Genomic DNA, 7,500 nt, shown 5'->3' on the forward strand with positions numbered 1-7,500 from the left:
TGGTTGTTCTGGTGTCGCTCGGGCAACTTAAAATATTGATTGAGGACCTCTTTGATGAAAAATTACGTTGTTTTTATTGAATTATTATATGTTCATTCATTCATTCATTCATTTTCTACAATGTGTGGTGTGGTGGTGTGCAGGGCTCCTTTGTAAAATGCCCTTGTCTCAATGTGACTCCCTGCCTAAATAAAGGTAAAAAAAACTCAATATTAAATAGACAACAAAAACGTTATTTTCCCCCACACAGCTCCAGGGACCAAAACCAACGTTGACCGAGTGTGTCTTTAAGAGACTGATCTAGCGAGTTCCCGTGGAACACTGAGGTCAGTCTATTGTTAGCTGCGGTGTTTAGCTAAATCAAAGCCTTGATTGGAATGGGGAACCAAGCCTGGGGCGCTAATGCGGTTGATTATCACTCTGACTATCTCCCGATCCCTACAGATATGACTGGCATCTCCCTACATCCTTCTCTGTGAGTCATTGCGGTGACATGTGACCTGTGTGCCATGCCAGTGCGCTGTGCCAGCGATGTGGTTCTACGGGTCCACAACACTGGTACACAACACTGGTACTAGGTGTACTGCTAAAGAATTTGACAGCGTCCCACGATTCTTTGTTCCCCAGGAGACTCTCGAAGCCTTAAAAATACACAGACGTGTTCCTTCATGTTGTAAACACATAAATCTCGAGGGGTCCGTCCCCCCGTCCCCGAGTGGGAAGGCCATATTCTTCTCCATATGTCTAATTAGCCGTTATCTTTGGACACGGTGAAGGCTCCTCATGAGACGTTTTCAGTCGCAGACGTTCAGGATAATGGGGCCACTTCAGATAAGAGTGTTTGCCCTGCCTCTCTGTCTCCTACCTGCTTTAAACAGCCGGTCTGCACACGACAGGTTGGAGGTTTGAACCCCCACTAGGACAGGCCTGACAACAAGGTTAGAGGTCAGAGGTCAGAAGCAAGGAATGGCAAGACAGGAGTGGACAGTGAAAGGACTTTTTTTTTCTTTTTTGCGTAATCCATTGCATGAAAGGTATTATACAGATTGATTGCTTCATCATACTATTTTATTCCCTGCTTTTGAAGGCACAACTTTCAGTTAATCGATATTCAATATTAATTCCAAGACATTTATACCAAACATACACATGTACACTCACCAAACATTTTATTAGGAACACCTGTAAACCTTCTCTGCGCCCCGGGCCGATGTAAAAGTTGGATGGGGGCGCATTATAAATAAAATTAACATTAACATTAACATTCTCATTCATTCAAGTGGTGTAATGGTGTGGGGAATGTATTCTTGACAAACTTTGGGGCCGTTAACACCAATCAATCGCCGCTTGAATGCCACAGCCTATTTGATTATTGTTGCTGACCATGTGCATCCCTTCATGGCCACAATGTACCCATCTTCTAATGGCCCCTTCCAGCATGATAATGCATCATTCATGTCACAAAGCAGAAGTCATTTCAAACTGGTTTCATGTTGTAGATTTCATCTTTTGTTGTTGTTGAGTTTCTGGTCCCGTGAATAGAGTTCCAGGCTCTCCCCTTCCCCACTCTGTCCCTGTGCCTTAAGGGATAAGAGCGGAAATAAATTGTCATGAGAAATAATTGTTAAGTTAACCCAGCGTAACAGCAGTCACCGACAACTATGATTAACAAACCACAATGTCCTCCCAATGGTTCCATCAGTCTACCGCAGCCTGGTGGGTCATGCTGTACACGTGTCTATGGGGGGACAAGCGTCCCACTGCTGTCAGGACTGCAGAGTCACTATCTATCTTGCGCCGGAGACTGAAGACCCGTCTCCTCAGGCGACATCTGAACTCTCCCTCCTATGACCTCTTCTTCCCCTCTAACCCCCTGTACAGTTTATCAACCGTAATTCAAGCGCATTGAGTTGCATCTTGTAAGAAATGCGCTATACAAATAACATTTGATTTGAATTTGATTTGATGATAAATAATAAAACAAATTAATAATAATATATATATATATTTTAAAATGTCTTCCTTATTCTAGCATTATGCCTGCCAATGGCCCCTGGCCTTAGCATAAATGACTTCTTCTTGCTATGACTAGTGGATAGATGATTCACTTACGTAGACAAACTTATTTGTTGTAAGCCGCTTCGTATAAAGGCGGCAGCTAAACGCCAACAATGTAAAATGTAGAATGGGAAGGCTAGTTTATTGGGTTATTACGGTATGTATCAAGAGAGAAGAGGAGTTCAGAGGTTGAGTAGCAGGTTCTCAGTGCCGTGTCATCCATTCTGAGAAAGCAGAGACACAGTAAAAGAGAGCTCCTCCGGTATCACCCCGGCCCCGCGGGGCGGCCAGAGGGCCCTGGGGGTCTTATCACACGGCCCACTCTGCGTTTCCGTTGGTCCCTGGGCGCTATCTCCACCTGCCTGGGTCTAGAGGAGGCTGGGGAGCAGCGATTACACACACACACACACACACACACACACACACACACACACGACTACCATTCCCACAGCAAGGTGTTCTACTGTAGTCAGGCTGTCTGTCATCAGCAGGACCGGCTGCTATCCTTTTCACTTCCAAGGTGTGGGAAGACACATTACTGTGTGCTTGCGCGTGTGTGTGTGTGTGTGTGTGTGTATGCGTCTGTGTGTGTGTGTGTGTGTGTGCGTGCGTGCGTGTGTGTGTGTGTTGGAGATGGTAGGGAGGTCATATCTACAGTATCAACCGTTCAGTTCCGTTCAGTTGTTTGTTTCATACAAATCTAAAATAGGCTTTCAGGAGAACTTTGGTAGAAACAGTTGGGACAAATACTTGGAACACTAAATTAGGAACTCTGACGAACTGAATAACCGCCCTTTACTACCACAGAAATACAAGACAGGGGTTAGGATCAGGTCAACAACGCTTCAGACATATCTACATGGATTAGTGTCTGTGTGTTTGTGTGTGTGTGTGTGTGTACAGTATGTGTGTGTGTGTGGTGTGTGTGTGTACAGTATGTGTGTGTGGTGTGTGTCTGTACAGTATGTGTGTGTGGTGTGTGTACAGTATATATATGTGTGTGTGTGTGTGTGTGTGTGTGTGTGTAGCACAGTCATCATGCCAGACATCTGTGCGATCAGACAACAATCGGACAAATGATGAGAAGAGAATGTAACACATCTATAAGGGCAACTACCAAATCAACAACACAAATCCTGGATTAACTTCTTCACCTCTCTGTGTGGGCAGACAACGTGTGTATCCAGGTGTGTAGGGAGAGAGAGAGAGGAGGGGGGGGGGGGGGGGGCTGTTTGCTTACATTTTTTAAATAAAGAGAACCCGAACCCGAACAGACCTAAACCCGAACGGACACAGAGATCTGGCCAAACAGGCCAAAAAAATAGGATTGTTGCTATGACATTGCCACGACTTTGTGAACATGTCATTAAAGAGTTAAGCAGACATGACTAAGAGGGGGATGTGCGGTGTGTTATGTGTTGCATTCAACATAAGGGCGCTTAGGACCATACAGGAACCAAGCATGAACACCAACGTTCAAGCGGAAAACCCTTTTTAGGGGAGAAAACATGGTACTTTCTGATAGGGAGATAATGAATCGGGTGAGTTTGAACATGTGGGAACTTGTCCATTGAGACTAACAGTATAAAACACATTTCATGCTTAACCCCATGGTTCTGGTTCAGAAAGAGTTATAGCAACTCCTTTATCATGGCAATCATAATATTTACTCACAAGGCACCTTTTAAACATCCAAATACAACAGCCAAATACCAAAGTGGAGGCTGGTGGATGTGGAGGCCCAGAGGCCGAGCTCTCTTGTCTGATACCATCCCTCATTTCTCTTTCCTCATTCCTCTCCATGCATCACTATGAGCCAATCCTCCGATTTCTACCTCCACCAGCCTCCACTGCTAGGGGTATACAATACAACATAGAAATATACAATACAATAGAATAGATCATCACAACTCCCAGGCCTGGCCTAAACGCCCCCCCCCCCCCCCCTCCCACGCCAACGCCTCCTCCACCCCCCCCACCCCTCCTTCCGCCACCCCCCCCCTAAACTAACACAGTCCCCCCCCCCCACCAACCCCCCAACCACAACCACATCATGACCGTTCCCATAGAGGACCACACAATTCGTCCGACGGAACCGAAGCGCGGCAGAAAGCAGCAGATTGTCACATTTTCCACCGGGTTCCCTCCAGAAATGGCGCCCGTGATAAGAATCGGCTCACGACCACATGAAGAGAAGGAACAACATTCAATTATACAATTAGGGCTGATGGGGGGAGTAGGGGGGGACGGGGGGGGGCGGGAGATAAAGAGAGACCCAATGTCAATGTTCACAGCCATTGGCTAAACACTGTGTGTTTATTCTGGCACACACAGACTTGGTACCTTATATGGTCAACATCCTGTCAGGATGTTTATGTGGGGGGGGTGATGGATGGGTGATGTGGCAAGTTCAGCTACTGTATTGGAAACGTTGTGACCCCTTGAAACAGATGATAAAAAACAACTGATATTGACACCCTCATCGACTGAGCACACTCAGCTAAACATTAGATTTAAAAAAAACATTATATTCAGATTGGAGCATGAGAGAAGTCTGTGTCTGACATACATAGTCTTATATAGCAGGCCCAGACCAAACACCAGGGCCACTGGGGGGGAGGGCTAGTTGTGTCTATAAGTAGCCTTGAGAACCGATGGTTCTCGAGCCTAATGGCCCATAGGAGCAGGAGCAGGATCTCCTGTTTCAGTAGCGTGAGGCAGGTAGATGTACAAGTACACCCCCTGGACATGACGCTGGTATGTCGCAGGGTCTTACCCCCGTTCCAACCCTTAATGCTGAGTGCCAAGCAGGGAGGCATCAGGTACCTTTTATTTATAGTCTTTGGTATGACTCGGCCGGGGATCGAACTCATGACCTCCCAATCTCAGGGCGGACACTAACCGCATGGCCACTGAGCTGGTATAAATTATATCCAACGGACCCACAGGTGGATCCGAAGTGATATAAAGAGTTTACCTCGATCAATTCTCTTCATCGATATCACATTTTTTTCACTACTTTGCATGCTATACGATGCCACCATTTTTTTTTCCGAGACGGTAAACACGGCCTAAGTCACATCCAGTTTTCTCCAACTGGAGAATGTTTCATGTCCGGTTTCAACGCCGAATTTCCATACCATTGGTCGGCCAACCCAAAAAAATCCCCCCCGCGCAAAAAAAAAAGAAATCTGATACATGAGAAAGGTCAAAGGTCAAAGATGGTGCCAAAATATCTCCAAATGGCCTAAACATATAGGTGTCCACCTAAACATACCTGTACTAAAACAGGTACAAAGTTGCATTTGCTCACATTACTAGCATCGACTTTGGCACAAGTACTAATAAGACCCTGGAGTACTGATTCCTAGATGATTTGGGCTTCATCATCAGGTTTCCAAGGTGATATTCACTGTAAAAGCTGTTTTTTTTTTAGGTGGAGACTGAATTTGAGATGTTTTATAATGTTCTAGCTCTATTTACTCTGACACAGTAACATAGATTTTGATTCTGACACTTCTACAGCCACCCCACAGGTGTTAGCTTTCATTTGATAACAAGATCATTATGAAGGCCCTTGTGATTGTGGAGATATTCTATATTCACTGTGGGCATGTCATTTCGAGCAGAAAACCAGAAAAATGAGGTGGATAAGATGAGGATAACAGCGCTAGTATAGTGGTGGCTATGGGCAGCGCTAAATCAATACACATAGTATATGACAATAAACATTCAACCTCCCCCCACCTCCCCCCCGCCGGAATATCAACATTTCAGAATTTCTTTTTTCTCAAGTTTTGATTGAGCAAGACATAGGTTTGGGTGGCCACCCCTGCCTATAGCTACTGCCACACCTTGTTGTCGTTGTACAAAAAACAATGAGACTTTTTGGATTTGGATATTCCAGACTCAACTCTACAGCAAAGCTTGGGTGGTGCAAATCAATGTCAGCTGTCAGGATGGAATAAAAGATCAGAGGAAAGTGACTGAGTGAAATGGCATCTGGAGCGCCTCACCCTGACATGTTGTGTTCTGCACAAAAATATCATCGTTTAGCTCTCCTCCTCACTTGCTATCCCGACGATAATATCCACGATTTACACTTTTATTTCATGTTACAGCACAAAGTACTTCACAGATGACATTCTGTACACATACATACACACACATGTATGCACGCACACACATGCACACCCCCCCCCCCCCCCCACACACACACACACACACACGCACCTCCCCACACACACACACACACAGACACACACACACACACACACACACACACACACACACACACACACACACACACACACACACACACACACACACACACACACACAGGCATTCGTCATTAGCAGATCTTATCAGATCAGGTGCTGCATTCCTGACTCACATTTTATCAAAACAGCAGTCATCCTCACATCAAGTGCACAATGAACACGTTTCCATGGCCGTCAGCCATCCTTACTGAATTCAACGTCACAAATCTTTTAAAGCCGAAATTTCAGAGAGGGCCTTCCTATGAGACGTGATCGTTCAAAAACGTAGACACTGAGTTGATAGACTCCAGGTGAGAGAGAAGTGCACTCTCTGAGGTATTCGGTGGCTACAGCCAACAGCCCTGGCACACGGCCAGCGGCAGATCCCAATCTATCTGCTGGATTAATTATCAGCGAACCACATCGCGACGTGACGTCCCTGCATTCTCCCGAAGGATGGCCCTCCTGCTCTCCTGTTTCTCCTCTGCTCCCTGTCACTGGGATCTGCATGATCTTCTCACATCCCCGTAATCGTCTCTACTCTTTCAATCGAGGGGGTATCTAATACCAGGAAGTAGAGAGGGGGGGCAGGTAGTTGCTGGAGGGTAGAGGCAGGTACGACCTCATGTATTCTCCCTGGAGGTTTGGTCCCAGCTCCGGAGATCCTGGAGCTCTGCATCAATGTGACGCCTATACCTACCCCCAGGGCGCCCCGACACTGGGATTTCTATGGGCCCCAGTCTCTGGTGCCTGAAACCATATATCCCCGGCCCGAAACAAATGATAATTAAAAGTGAACACGCACACGAACGCGCTAAACGGTAATGCAAGTCCTCTCCTTTCACCTCCATTGTGTCTTGGTAACTTTGTCAGATCTGTAACGGGATCTGAGGCGATTTGGTCGATAGCTGTGCCACTGTGGGGATTGTGGTGTGTGCGTATGTGTGTGTGTGTGTGTGTGTGGGGGGGGGGGGGGGCGGGGGGTAGAAATAGCTAGAGGGGCTCAGGCAGGATAACCAGGTAAGGCGGGTTTTCTGGGGCTGTGAGAAAGTTCCCATTGCGTGCATGCACAAACACAAACACACACACACATACACACGCACATGCACACACACACTTACACACGCTCATGCACACACACACACACACTCACACGCACACACACACACCCACACACACACAG

This window comes from Nansenia antarctica (assembly GCF_963989245.1).
Source record: "Nansenia antarctica genome assembly, chromosome: 16".
Taxonomy (NCBI): Eukaryota; Metazoa; Chordata; class Actinopteri; order Argentiniformes; family Microstomatidae; genus Nansenia; species Nansenia antarctica.